Source organism: Anarrhichthys ocellatus, unplaced genomic scaffold (genome assembly GCF_004355925.1).
Source record: "Anarrhichthys ocellatus isolate YVR2014 unplaced genomic scaffold, GSC_Weel_1.0 scaffold125, whole genome shotgun sequence".
Taxonomy (NCBI): Eukaryota; Metazoa; Chordata; class Actinopteri; order Perciformes; family Anarhichadidae; genus Anarrhichthys; species Anarrhichthys ocellatus.
In genome coordinates, this window is record NW_022280155.1 from 499655 (window position 1) to 514672 (window position 15018).

General features: G+C 41.6%; 1 protein-coding gene across 4 annotated transcripts in view; it reads left to right on the forward strand.

Annotated features, from left to right (window-relative positions):
* cnih3 (cornichon family AMPA receptor auxiliary protein 3) overlaps window positions 1–15018 on the forward strand; it is an 83895-nt gene that overhangs the window by 47996 nt on the left and 20881 nt on the right. The gene's annotated exons all lie outside the window — the stretch shown is intronic.

Genomic DNA, 15018 nt, shown 5'->3' on the forward strand with positions numbered 1-15018 from the left:
TATATATATAGATATATATATATATATATATAGATCTTGTATTTGCAAATGTTGGCTTGCTGAAGTTTGCTTGAGACCTCGGATTCTTTCCAGCTTCATCTTTGTAGCGGGGGTTCCAAGAGTGTCACATGATAACGTGGTTGTGGTGTGATGTATATATAATGTTTTTTGTATTATGAAAGAAGAAGATGAACACAAGTAAAATCTGAAAAGTGCAGAGCTCTGCCAAGTGTGTCTGCAATGACCACTGCTGTCATGTCAAACCACAATTGTCTAGACCAGAAGTGCATCAGACCTTTTTTATTTGCATATCTCACGGAACAGAAAAGCTCTCGTTGTTGCCGCGTCCTGAAGCATGTCACGCGCTAAAATATGCGCTAAAACGCATCGATACCCAATAAAAGGATGCTGAATTAATACATTTATCTACATTTTGCAACCCGGAGACCACTTTGTAATCCCACAGATTATCCCGTCGCTTTACCTTGGTTTGTAAATCAAGAATGGAACAATTCATAATCCGTAACGGAAACGAGAGTCCAGACTGAAGCAGTTGTTGATCACTCTACTGGCCGGTTAAGAGGAGTGAGTAGTCAGCAGTCAGTGACCCTTTAAAGATAACTATTACTAGATACTAGATAACTATTAGAGACCTATTGGTAATGGTAGTGACAAACACAGTGTTTCAGCTCAGGGCAAAGCTATTTAGTGATGGACGCATAGCTGTGTTACTGCTGCACTGTTACTAAAAGCAATTGCTTGGATCAGGCTGCTCTCATGCACTACTTGTGTTGCTTTACGATACACAAAGCAATGCACTATAATTTGTGTATAACCCACATAATCAATTCGTAAATAATCCACATAATTGTGAGCAATGAATAAACTGAGAAGCATTTGGTCGTCAAAGGTTACTCTGAACTCACAAATCACGTTTTAGGACGTAACTCATGAATAGTTAAACTAATAATGACAATTTCAGACACAAAGGACAAAAGAATCGCTCAGTCCCCAGCCGGAGGACTGTGTGTGTGTCGTATTAGTAAAGATTGTCAGTGTTGTCAGAGACAGTGTGCACTCACACATGATAACATGAAAGTGAAAATAATTTGAACTTTCTTTTTCCCTGTACTGATTGTGGTTGCAAAGTTGCTGAAGAAAATACTAAGTACAGCTATTTTTGTCATTTTTATTTTAAAATATAGATAATACAGAGGTCATAGAGACGCTATGTGTCGGAATCAGATGCTGACGGGCACATTATATTACAGTCATTTAGCAGACGCTGTCATCCAAAGCGACTTACAATAAGTGTATTCAAGAGAACTACTAGTCACCAGAAGTCATAAGTACATCTCCTTTTTTAAACAAGCATCTAAGAGCATAAACCAGAGCAAGAGTACAGTGCAGAAACAAACTAATACGAATACAATAAGTGCTGAGTGGAAGGCTCAGGGAAGTACTTCTAACCAAGCATTGGTATTTAATGAGTTGGGAGTGATGGTGTGTTAAAAAACCAGCCTTGCAAAGATGTGAAGCTTACATTTTATTTTTGTTGTTGGGGCTCTGTCAGAGAGGTGTTGATCAATCTTCATGTTGTGTCATAGTTTAGTCAGTAGTCAGTAGATGCAGTTGATAAAAATATGGATTCACCAATTGAATGTCGCCTCGCCAGTGTTTCGCCACAATTATGCACAAATGTCTAACATGAAAAAATGATGAATTGAAGACATTTTGGACAGATGTGGATGGAAACTGAACCGTGACTGGTTGGCTGAGGCATACAACTGTGAGGCGATAGTTCTAGCTCATCTTGTCCATGTACCCTGATAGGTTGGAGTTCTGTCATGTTTTTGCCTTGACCCTGTCACATGCTTTCAACAATATATGATACTGTATGTCTGTGTAGCTGATATGTGTTAAAGCACTTTGACAGCCTTTCATTTCCAAACCAGACATCCCACATTTGATTTAGTTGAAATCTACTCTCACAGAATGACTACTGACCACTCCATTATAAAACAGTGACTGGAAATTATTTGAATTAGCATTCATAAGCCCATTTAGTTTTCCAGGTGAAATCTCAAAATGATCATTAATGATTTGAATAAATCTCTGAATTTGTTTCTCCATATGCAGTGTGTCTCGGTTACCATCGTTTTATCCCAGCTGAAGGCAAAAACTGCACACGTCGCCAGTCCTCAAAACTGGAATGCATCAGGGCTTTTGGAATATGCAGTGGCCTGGGGCAGCTGTCCTCACCAACTCACGTGGAAAGAGAATTTCATCAACTCAATTGCAAAAATTTCCAATTTCATGCTTATCATTCCTGCCCTCAGGGTGAAAGGGCAGCGAGCGCTGCTGAAGACTGAGACGAATAAGAGCAGCCTTTGATGTTTCAGCTCAAGGGAAAGTGGTCTTTCAGCATCTTGGCAATCAATGAAAGCAGTACTGGAGTATGCGATATGTCAGTGCTGTTGTGTCAGATCCTTATATCTTGAAATATCAATATTTTAGTAATTCCGCAGCTAGGTTGATATTCGAACAGAAAACATAGCTTTTAAATTAAAGCATAATTATGGGTTTGTTTACACTCTGGTTTTGTCTTCATTGTTCAGTCGGTCAGTAGCCAATGAGGAGCTACTTGCGCTATGTTTTAGCATTTAGCATGATCCCATATCTTCCTCCTGTGGCATACTGTTCAGCTGTTCAAATGACATCGGGTCTCTCTAAAGCATTGATTTGTATATTGGTTATGTGTTTATTGGATTTTTCAAATGGTTCTGATGTCATGAGTTTTGGGTTATACAAAAAGAAAAAATGTTTTCCGAAAATTAGTAGTCTGTCTGTCTGTACATGCTCTCAGCCCATTCTTCCCGGTGTACCCAGGCCAGATCTTTCCTCTGCGTGCACAAATTCTATACCACCACCATGAGTTGCTAAAGTAAGAAATTACATATCGTACGCATTGGGGCTCTAAATTAGAGAAGTTGGTGTTTGTCGCCGACCTGTTGTGTCAATTGCACTTGCAGCAATTTCAAATTCAGTTTCAGTTCTGTCAAGGTAATGAATATAATGTTTCCCACCTAACAGACGCCCTCTTATTATGCCCTTGTTTCATCTGAATTGTGTTTGAACAACTAAATGAACCATGTGGGCCCCTGCTGCATGGCATATCAGAGGAACATGAATCATTAAAAGCTCATAAAATATTTACTATTACTTTTTGCCAAGCTTAATTACAGTTGCCTGTTCTGAAGGGATTTAAGATGGTAATTGGCGACTGGGTCTTTTAAAGAAAATCTTAAACGGGAGGAAAAGCGGCTGCACCTAAAAGGAACAGCCAAGCTGCACCCAGGGTGAAGGAGTGGACCCAAATGATTAAGGTGGAACAAAGTGTGGTGTACCTGATGAGGTTGAATGTGGGAGATGGAAGGAGGGGAGGACCATATGTTTCCTGGTTGGCAAGGTAGCTCCTGTACATCTGCCCTTTCATCTGCGGTCAGCTTGTTGCCTTTCCAGATTGAAATATATTTGCATGTTTGCAAAAGTTTTAGGCGGTTAGCTCTACATGCTGTATGTTGTGTTCAGGTTTGTACCACTGCAGATCATCTTTTTTTCACATTCCCTATGAGAATTCATTTGCATGGTACTGTTTGAAAGACCTTTTAAGACCCACTCGATTGCATAGAGGTTGTGCATCATGTACGTCGTAGACGTGGCACCACTATGACTGAATTTGATTTTTTCTTTTTTTAAAAGAGTCCTGCAGTCGACATGTACATCAGTGCAAAAATGTGACAAATAAAACCAGTGGCGGTCAGCAAAAACAAGATTTTCAGGGGTTTTAAACTACTCTGTAGAATGCCTGTAATTTATGGATCCCTGAGTTTCATTAGATAATCATGTGGTTCAATGAGCTTCTGTAGGTGACCCACCGGTCTTTCAAATAACTCCAATGTAAACACATCCGAGTCATTATTAGACGTTAGGAGTAACCGGCATAGTACTAAGACCCACGTGGTTTGGGTGGAAGTCAAGGTTGGATTGGATCAAACAAACACAGGACATTCACCCAGGAGACCACTGTTCATGTCCCATGTGAAACCAAGTCAATATTGACAGATTTTCGCCTTAGTTTTGTTCTGTAAATTCCGTACTTTACTAATGCCAGTTATGTGACTGGCGTAGCTATTTTCAGCAACATTTGTTTTACCCAAACCTTAATCTTTTGTTATTCTTTGTACTTTTGTTGGGTAAGTAAATCTAAAAACTAAGTCAGCGGAAACTCCATGTTTCCTTATTTTGACAAGACGATACACATTTATTGAGAGGAAACTGACACATCGTCTCTGAAATGTTCAAACGTGACACAAGTGGGGAAACCTAGAGCAACATAGTTGAAGCTTAGGGCCACTCACCAAACGTTGGTCTTTGACAAGTGAGTAACCCTGAAACTAAGTAAACCTTTGTTGGAAGTTTATTTTGAAAAGAGACTACGCCTGACAAGCGTAAAGTTATGTCCAGAACTGACGCTAGAGGGGTTCCAAAAGCATCATAGTTTGAAGCGTAGGGCCACTGACGTGTTGACCATGGACGCCATAGTTGCTGTGGGACATCATGTAGATCCTCTGAGTAGGCCTGTCGCTGTTACAACTCCCATTGAATGAGATACTACTTTTGGTGGTCATTAGGGTGGTTAAGGATCTAGGTTTCTATCTGGTGGGCTTTCACATGCAAATCCTGTATGTTTCAAGAAACCAGAACACATTGACTTTCAGCGTGTGAATGTGATGAATTAAAGTCAGCTTAGGACAGCAATATCAGAGGCTGTATCTCTTTTCTACTCACCCATCCGAGAGGTTTCAACCGGGAGTTCTAAAGGTGTCAGATAGGCAAATCAAAGAGCTCAGTAAGGGTGTAAATCTATGTCTCATGAAGCCACCCTGCACTGAGTCTGGGCTTTTATACCTGCTGCTGCTCTACAAGCTACACAACCAGTTGGGTGACAGAGCCAGGAGTCAGAGTGACCGGGGTGAGATGAAGAGTGAGAAACGAAGGCTGGGTATTCGTTGTGCTTGTCCATCTTTTCTCTGTCCCATTCCCGTCTCTTTTATATTCTCCATTTCCTTATTTCCCTCATTAGTTGCGAGATTTGCTCTGTGACCCGGGGGTTCGTACCCTGCATCCCTTTAGAGCTGGGCCCGCATTGGAGAGTTACATTTTGAGAAGCTCTCCAGCCTCGTTGCAGCTGTGAGTGAGCACGCTCCGTGGCGGGTGGCCATGCTAATTGGGCCTGGAGAGGTTGAGGCGGACCTGTCAGGCTCAACCTGGATCGTGGGCAGGAGCTTCTCCTTTACCGTGTTGGATGGTAGTTTGCTGCAAGAGGTCTGGGAGCCTCGGCGCGGGAGTAATGGAGGAAAGACGAGCAAATGAAAGTGGATAAGCAGAGACACTTCTTCTGGAGAGAGTGACGGTGGATGGAGGGAGAAAAAAGACAATTTCACACAGAAATGTATGGATGAAATTCTTGCTTTCATTGGTAATAAACAAAGTAACAGAACGTCTTTACATTTTTAACATGTTGCTAATGCTAGATTTCCATGGTGGTTCTGCTTAGAAAATGTTGCAAGCTAATATGCACTAAAAAGTGCATATTAGTTTCAGTCAAATTTGAGTAATTTCAGTCTAGTTTTTAGGTTAGATTTAGGATTGGTTTGGGTTAAAATAAGTACTTTTGTAATGTATGCCAAATTGCGTAAGTTAAGTAGGCTATGTTAGATACGCAACTTAAGTAGACCACAAGCAAGTTTTTCTACATTTTGCCAGGCGATGGAAACATGATGCAATGTCATCCGCATGCAGAGGACTTCAGAGGAAGCACTGGTTGGGGTAAGAGAGATGATGAATTTGTCTCGAGGCATCGTTAACTAAGTAAATCAAAGCAGAAGGAGGGAGATGATGGGGATGTTACATCGTCAACGGCAGGTCTAAATGTGCTTTTCATTTGAAACTGTATAGCGCTGCAATTTCCAGAGCTGAAACAGGAGCAGCAGCACGCCGTCATGAGCTGTTCGTAATGGATCGGTTTATTGATCCATTCATTTGGAGGACTCCTAGTTTGGGCTAAGCTAAATGCACGCCTGGGATATGTGTGCCCTAATGGTAACAAATGACTCTGGTGTTTTAGTGCTGAAACAATTATGTTCATGAATTGTTTATCACCAAGAAAAGACACGTAAACAAACTGCAAGCAGTTCGCCGAATCCGCATCCAGTTCTGCGTCTTTAAGCTAAGCTAATCAACTGCTGACTTCAGTGTCGTACTTGACGTACAGACATGGTAGTGCTTATCAATCACGTCATCCAACTCTTGGTGAAAGCGAATTAGTTAATTCCACAACATTGTTTGTAACAACTAGATAATAATGTATTGTTGCTGTGCTTCTCACCACCTCTACTATGACTTCATTTTCAAACGACAAAACATTGTTAAGCTCTGTGCATGCTGTTGCTTGTAGGTGTCCGGTGTGGAAAGCTCAATTTCTGCCGACTCATTAAATGAAAACAATATGTTTCAGACGGTGGTGTCCAAGGGTGGGAAACAATTCTGGATACCTTCCAGCCATGAATCAACAGCGACGACCTGAAGTCCCAAATAAACTACCCACTATGAATGCTGGAAGTTACTGCTAATCTCCGTTTCCCTCATTTCCACATTCATCCCCTCCTTTCTTTTTCCACTCCTTTCTCACAGTGTAGGTCATATGCAATTCATACATAATTCATGCAGAAATATTGGATCGCGCAGGGAGCACTGGTGGCTCAGCAAACTAAGAAGCCAAATTTAAATTCTCATTTTTGTGGATTTGGATCTGGTTCGCAGATGTCACCTCTACCCTTCACCGTAATTGCTCCTGTCATGCAATGCTGCATACCATCTATCTAAATCTCCGTCTACGGACGGATCGCTGTCAAATGTAAATTATTCATGTCATCGTTTGTTTATTTTTTACCGCTAATGTTAAAAAAAAAAAAAGATACACGAAATCTGGAACCAAAATTCACTAGCACGCCTTCTGCTGGGAAACTTTTACCCGTACGCCGCAAGCAACACGTGCTGAGGTTGGCATATCAAGCGGATTGGCGTTGGAGATACGGTGAGCGCAATGGAGGGAGAGTGTGTAGTGTATAAGAAAAGGACCGTGTGTTATAGGCATTGCTCCATCGTTGTACGGTGTGCGTGGAAACGCATCCAACATGCACAGCGCACCTTCGACGGCGTCGCCCAGATTTGCTGATCAGTGGGATGAGAAACAAGCAAAACCGGAGCCCAACTCCTCATCCCCGCTGCTTTCAAGCGGCAGTTAAACTCAAAAGCAAAACCGGATAAAACTGGAACTAATTGAAACTCTTGCACATGTCTATTATGTTCCATTTTGGTATATTCATTTTCAGAGCATGAGGGATGCTTTTTCAGTTTTATATCCTGTTGTGACCCGCTGCCTTGTGGGAAATTGTTCATAGAACCTCCCTCCAGCAGGAGGACTGTGTGTGTCTGACACGGCGTATTAGTTTAGATTACACATGTTCATATGAAAGTGGCGATAATTTTTACTTTTGTCCTTTGACTGATTCTGGTTCCCTTTTTAAAATGATAGTTTGGTTAAGATAATATGTACATTGTTATTAAACTAGTATTCTTAAATATAGATAAAACAGGTCATACGGATGCTGAAGGGTGCCTTTGTATCAGACGCCAAGGGGCCACTTACCAAGTGTTGGTACTTGACGAACGTGTTGGAAAACTAGGTGTTAATTGAAGCAATCTGGCCTTGCAAAGATTTTTGTGACGCTTTAAATGTCACTTCTTTTTGTTGGGACTCATTTTTACAGTAATCTCAGAGGCTCTAGCTTGTAGTGTTGTGTCATAGTTTCACATACAAATGAACGTGTCGCACACATTTATGTATTCATCAATGTACACGTTCAGCATTCCAACATCCATTCGTGCAGTGTTGTGACTTCTGTCAGTGCGCCGGACAGCGTGGTTGCAGCTGTTCAAAGTTTTCCAAAGTGCAAGGATGCTGCGTATCATGGTATAGTCGCAGTGGTGAAAATAGAGACCCCCCCCCCGTGAATGTATCCTCGCCAGTGTTGCCGCTGGGTCGGATCAGATGGACGAAGGGGCCGCCCCTGGGCAACGCACCCAGATAAACAGACCTCCAGTCCCAGCCGGGCACATTCCCAGATGGGTCCCTCTGTCAACACACACACACACAACATACACAGTCTGTGATTGAAGGAAGAAAATAGTTTGTTACCCATTAGAATGAATACATATGCTCCAATACACACATTTACTGTAGTCAGCAGGGTCGCTAGCAGTGCACAATGTATGTCATTTGCATTATGCATGTGTGTGCTTGCATTCTGTCCCAGCTATAATTATGCCACACTAACTGAGCCATGAAATAAATAAATAAAACAGAATGCTCCAGAAGATTGCAGGGTTCGGTTTGGACGTGGCAGAGGCTTTTAAAATGTTGGACTGAAAAAACAGGTTGTTCATGACAGTAAACAATAAACACAGCCACACTCAGTGACGTTCAATGTAATTAGAAAGTGATAAACTGTAACAAACTACAACACAGCTGGCAAACAAATTGGCCCGACTGCTGACCGGACCTTCACCTGTATAGTTTGTGGTCAGACCATTGGAATGAAACTGCAAATAGCACTTCCTGCTTTCTGCCGTGTAAATAGCAGACTCTACAGCTGACATTGAAGGGTGTGGACAGCCTTTCTGTGAAGTCCACTTCATGGCTTTTGTACCTTCGGAACTTCAAACACCCATGGTATGGTGGCTTGCCCATGGACCCAGCACATGCCTTTCCATTTTTTATAATTATTGCAGTCGACAATTGGTTGTTGAAGACTGTCCTCTGGTCTGTGTGACCAGCATATTTGATCAGCTGCTGGTTACACAGGACAATCTTCTATTTTCAAGAGACACAATCTTGTTATTGCTTTACCTCCAATGTCCACTTGTTGTAGCCAAGAGACGCTCACAAGTCCTTTTTTGCAAGTTTAATCCAAGTGTTAAGTCTTTGGTCGCAAGTAATAGTCAAATCTCGAGTCTTTGGTCATGCATCCAAGTCACAGGTTGTTGGTTAACAAGTCCAACTCAAGTCTCAAGCATTTGAGCTATAGACTCCAAGTGAAGTCTCAAGTCCTTGGTCACAAGTCCAAGTAAAGTCTACGCCGCGCCCACCAGATGCTTACTCATAATAGTAAGGGAGGGAATGACAGCTTTTCAGCGCCCATCTATTTATGTATTTCTTACATAGATTAGCGTTGACTAAATATCTTGTAAACAAACATAATAAGTGTTTGAAATGTTATATTTGAATTCAAACCAGATTTATTCTTTGGTTTAGATCAGGGGTGTCTATCTTATTATGGTTGCCCTCAAAGGGCCGTTGTAGCTGTAAGACTGTAAATGTAACTACTCCCTAACATCTTGTTAAAGCACTCTCTCTGCATTTGATTATTGTTTATTCAAGTGTAAACATATTGTACATGCATTTATATAAATGTACAAATATATGTAAGCACATTTCTCTTGTTATTATAACATAAATCAAAGATCAAACCTTTAAAGAAGATAACACAAACAAATGTCATCAAACATAAGTTAGTTATTACATTAACTCTGTTGTTTTTGTCACAGTTGAGAGGGATGTAACTGTGTGACAGATGTGGCATCTAACTCAAACAGACAGCCTTGTAGAGGGCATACAACCAACTAATGAGAGATGGTTCTGACTAGCACACTGAATACATTGCTATACATACAAAGTAGTATATTTAATTAACTCAAAATAACAATAACGCATGTCTCAGTTCACAATTAAAGTCCGTCAATGTCTGGCTTCAGTAAAACAGCCTGGAGGTTGTCGTCGGTGATGCGTGATCTGTGCTTTGCCTTGTTTAGATTCGTTATTGAAAACATCTGTTGGCACAGATGGGTGCTCCCAAACATGGACAGAACACGGGCAGCTTGAAGTCGGAGCTGTGGCATTTACGCTGGAAAGCTGTGATCGTGTCGGACATCTTTGTGATGACTTGTTTGCGTCCCTGCAGCCTCTGATTCAGTTGGGCAAGATGCTCCGTTATGTCACACATATGGTACGGCACATCTCCATGCTCCGAGCCCAACTCCTTCAAAAACAGCTGGAACTGGGGGTGATTCAAGCCATGTGCCCAAATGAAGTGCAGCTGTTTTCATGACCGTGGTCATTATATTATCCAGTTCCAGAACCTTTCCACACAGAGCTTCTTGATGGATAATGCAATGATAAGTTATCAGAGGTGTGTGGCAGTTACTTTTTTGCATTTTCTCCTTCACTAGTCCAACCAAGCCTGTGTTTTGTCCACACACTGCAGGCGCGCCATTGGTAGTTAGCCCCACCAACTTTTCCCAGGCTAATTTAGTTTTACTTACGGATCTCTGCACTGCATCCCTCCCCATCGGCGTCCCGTGCATGGCAGCTACATCCAAGAGCTCCTCACTGACAGTCAAGTCTGCCTTCACGCCTCTTACAAAAATTGACAGTTGCACTGTGACCGTGTTGTCTGTGCTTTCATCAACAGCCACATAACTGCTCGACTCCTCGGCTAGCTGTGTTCTCAGATTAGACTGCTAGTTCCTGAACTCGGTCAGCGATGGTGTTCCTTCACAAATTGGCATTTTTAAAAGTCTGTATCTGGTCGGGGCACACCTGCTCACAAACCTTGAGCATATACTCCTTCACAAATGCACCCTCTGAAAAGCACTTGGAAGCTCGGGCGATTTCTTCAGCCAAAATAAAGCTAGCTTTCACAGCAGCATCATTTTTGTCTGTAGCTTTTGTGAATATGTTCTGCTGTGATTGGAGTCTGCCTTTTCATTTTTGGACAAGTTGATGTTTTTCTTGGAGGCTATAAGTTTAGCATACTTGGCTCCGTGTTTGGTATCAAAATGCCGACGTAAATTGTAATCTTTCATCACCGACACTGCCTCATAGCACAGAAGACAGACCGTTTTCTCTCCACACAAACATGTATTCGCTTTCCCATCTTTCATTAAATTGCCTTCCCTCTGTATCAAATTTTCTCTTCTTATGTTAACGTTAACTGCTACTAGCGGCCGGAGTCTGTCATTTTGCAGGTCACAAACTCGACATGCATCGTGGGAGATGTAGTTTATGGTCACTGTAGTGTACACTGTAAAGCAGCATAGAGTTTAATTTTAAGACAATCATATGCCTTTTATATGGAAAAAACAAATTAAAAGTTAGACTTGATAATAAAAATAAATCTCAGAATTGACTTTATTTTTTTTTTTTTGGTGTAAATATGCCTTTGCGGGCCACATAAAAAGACGTGGCGACCTTCAGTTTGACACATGTTTAGATGGTATGATTTCGATTGTGCTTCATATTTATTATCATTCTTATCTACCAAAAATCTTCCTCTTTGTCTGTGTTTATTGACAAGTTAAACGTCAGTAACATTGTTGCAGTTATTTTACATTCTTAAACAAGGCCTCTTGGGGACACAAGGCCGTTTTCATGTTTTTGTCCTGCTGTTGTCAGTAAAGTTGTGTGTACTTGTTAGTGTTGCTTGGCTGCTGGCGACCAACATGCATTAAGGATTTGAACAAGAAGACGGAGAATGTAAAGCTCAGTGTGGCTATACGTTTTTAATGAGCTTTTTGTCCATGTGGGGAGGGTAGGCCGCGTGTGTATTGGCATCCATGAACTGCATGCATGCTGCATTAGCGAGTGTTTGTATGTATGTGTGTGTGCGCAGCTTCCCTGCTGTATGTGTGAAAGCAAATGGATATATTTAGGTTTCGTCTTAGCAGCAGTTTCCTCGTCTCCCGCTGCTGAAGAGCTATTCGGTGAAAATGTGTGTTTCTGTTATTAGGAGATGTGGCCGTCTGAATAATGCATCCTGAACACCGCCTTGTTATGGCAGCGTTTGCAGTAATGTTCCAAGGCCAGGCGGTCCAGAAGGCCACCGTAATGCGTCGCCCCGCACTCCGTGAAATATACATGAGTAGTGAAGTGGCTTTCTTCGTGAATGACATTAACTACAGCGGTGAGAAACTACTGGGGGATTTCAGTGGAGAGCGCAGGTGTCACAGGGATTTGCACGGCAAATAGTTGCCTTTTCACACATCCAGCAGAAGTGGAGGAAGCATTCATTTGGAATCGTGTATCTTTCTACCTGGCGATTTAAAGTCCACTACCAGCAAGTCTCACACTGTGTCTGTCTGCTGTTTGCTGCTGGGCAGGTAGTGCACAGTGGGTTTGTCAGAGCTCTTTTCTCTGAAAACAGCTGCCTGCTGCTGCTGGAAATTAGTTTGATGAGAGCTGCGGGCTGTAAAACCTGGAACAACGAGTTGAAAGGCGAAGGCTTTGTAGAGCTGAGAGGAAGTGCAGAGTCGGGTAACAATTCTCTGTTGGTTTGTCACTAAGATTGACCCTGTTCATACTACACATGATCATTTGATCCCTTATTTATATGAAACATTGATTTGCGGAGCTTTAAAGGTTACATTTTATGCTCGTATTCAGGTTGGTCTGTCTGAATATACCTGTATTCACCATCTGTCTGAAACGCTTCCTTTTAATGGCTGTCTCTTTATGAGCCCATTCCTGAAAAAGCCCAGTCTGCTCTGGTTGGCTTGCAAGAATGATAACGGTGCACCTTTGCAAAGGTAATTCTCCAGCCGTGAGGGTTTTTTTTTAATGAGCCCTGATGTGACATAGGAAGGGGAGCCACATCTGATTAGCTCGTTGGAATCGAGGCAGCCCACAAACAAACTGACTGGGTCGTCTAATTTCACAGTTTGTGGGTTGGTAGACACACTCCAGATACCCCAAATATAGTATGTGCACAAGCAGTGAAAAAGTGAGTTTTTCATGATATATCCCTTTATATAACATAGTAGATCCATAAGAAAAAGACTGTGTACATTTTCCTACAACCACAACAAGACATATCCAACTACCTGGGTAGAAATTGGAGTGCATTACTTCTCGTAGGTAGAGCTACGAACAGTTTTTGTGAACAGTCTGGAATAGTAATTAACTCATATAGAGGTAAATGTGAGAAGTTAAATTTGCATTATGATAAGCAGCAGACGTCTCCAGTGATGAAGTGTGCTTCCTCACTATTTTTTTTTTTTTGTCTTTTATTGTGTGTCAGGAAAACTTTTTATCTACATTTCTTGCATCTTCCTATCTTCTCGCTCTCAGCAGTTCAAAAGCTTTCTCTTTTCGCTGTAATGCGTGCTTTTCTTCAAAAGTCTACTTTCATGGTGATAAGGAATTGAAATGCTTCTTTTGCATGGATTTCTCAGCAATGCTCAAGACAAGAAAGGGAATTAAAGCAACAAGTGGGGGTGGGGGGTGCATGAGCCAGCCTGGTCTCATTCCAAGGACACCAAATACCAACGCTTGGTCAGAAGCCTTTGGCATCTTGATACTGACGTACAAAGGCAACCTTTAGCGTCTGATGAAGCTCTTCTGTGTTCGTGTCCCGGGTAAACCCAGAAGTGGAAGTATTTTTACAGCCGATGTTAATCAAATTAGGTTATGTCTTGGTAATTATGTGTTATTTTAACCCAAACCACAATGTGTTTTTTTTATACCCTCACTAAGTAGTTTTGTTGCCTGTGTTGAACTGTGACCATTTCACAACATTAACCAAGTGCTTACCTTCTGCGTCATTATGTAACGCAACAGGCTGCCCTCGATGCCGGGGGCTTCTGCCTAAGAATCTAAATATGACAAGTAGGGATTAGATCCCAAATGCCTGCACATCTGTGTTTTACCCTTGACATGAAGTAGCATCATGACCAAGCACTTAAGTCAAGAATATATGTACTTACTATACTTTCAAATTTGTTTTAGTTTTATGGCATCTTAACAGTTTTGCTTCAGCTCTTATCAACCTTGCGTCCAGCAGCCAAAAGATTGTTTCTGCAAAAAAGCTTTGATAAAAATGTTATTCTAACGTCAGTTACACAGCAATATCTATCCAAATGTTGCTAACATTAGCTAATGTAGCCTCCATAAGCTACCGGTCAAGTATATAATGCTACTATATGGAATTAAACAATTTGTGCAGCTTCAATGTGTAACTTTATTTCTTGCATGGCAATCGTATCAGAGCATCGCATAATGTTCCTATAGAATGGCGGGCTACAGACCACTCATTTCACGCCACAGGCTACGGGCAAAGGTAATAGCTATGCAGCCGTTCCAAAAATATAATGTTTAAATCATGGTCAAAGATGAAGGCATTTTATTCCTTTCAAAGTACATTTCAGTTGGCTGTAAATCTAGCTTTGTAATCGCCGATTGGGCTGCAAGTGTATGAAGTTCCAACTTGTTATGGATCGTTATGAAACAGCACAAATATAAGCTTCTTTTAACTTCAACTTTTTATTTTGGAGAACAAAAAGGCGTCACTGGTCTCACACATATTCTCACCCTTGCGGTTTGCCAGGAGGTAGTCTTGCTTCCTGCATTCTGAGGGCCGAGCCCTACAGTTATTATGATAACGATGGAGCCCTGCCATCGGTGTGTGCAGTCCATTGTGAAGCTAAGCTCTCCATAATGTAGATGGGGGGCGGGGCGGGGCATTTAGCCATTTGGAATGCTTGCAGATTTGCAGTAGCTAAATATAGGCTAGGCTAAGGATTTGAATGCTAATGATGGTACTTGAGGTGTTTTCTTACACCTGTGGGCATTCAAAATGGTAATGTGGCATCTGCTAACCGTCGGTTCATTCATGCAGTTCTTTTTATTAGTGCAAATGCCATTCAAGCAGTATCAGCATTTAGTAACACTATTCACCACATATGCAATAAGGGAGCAGAAGAAGAAGTGTTGGTGCCTCACTCTCTGCCCATAAATAATTGAAGTTATTTTGCTCCATCAGTGATTTAAGTCTGAATAAG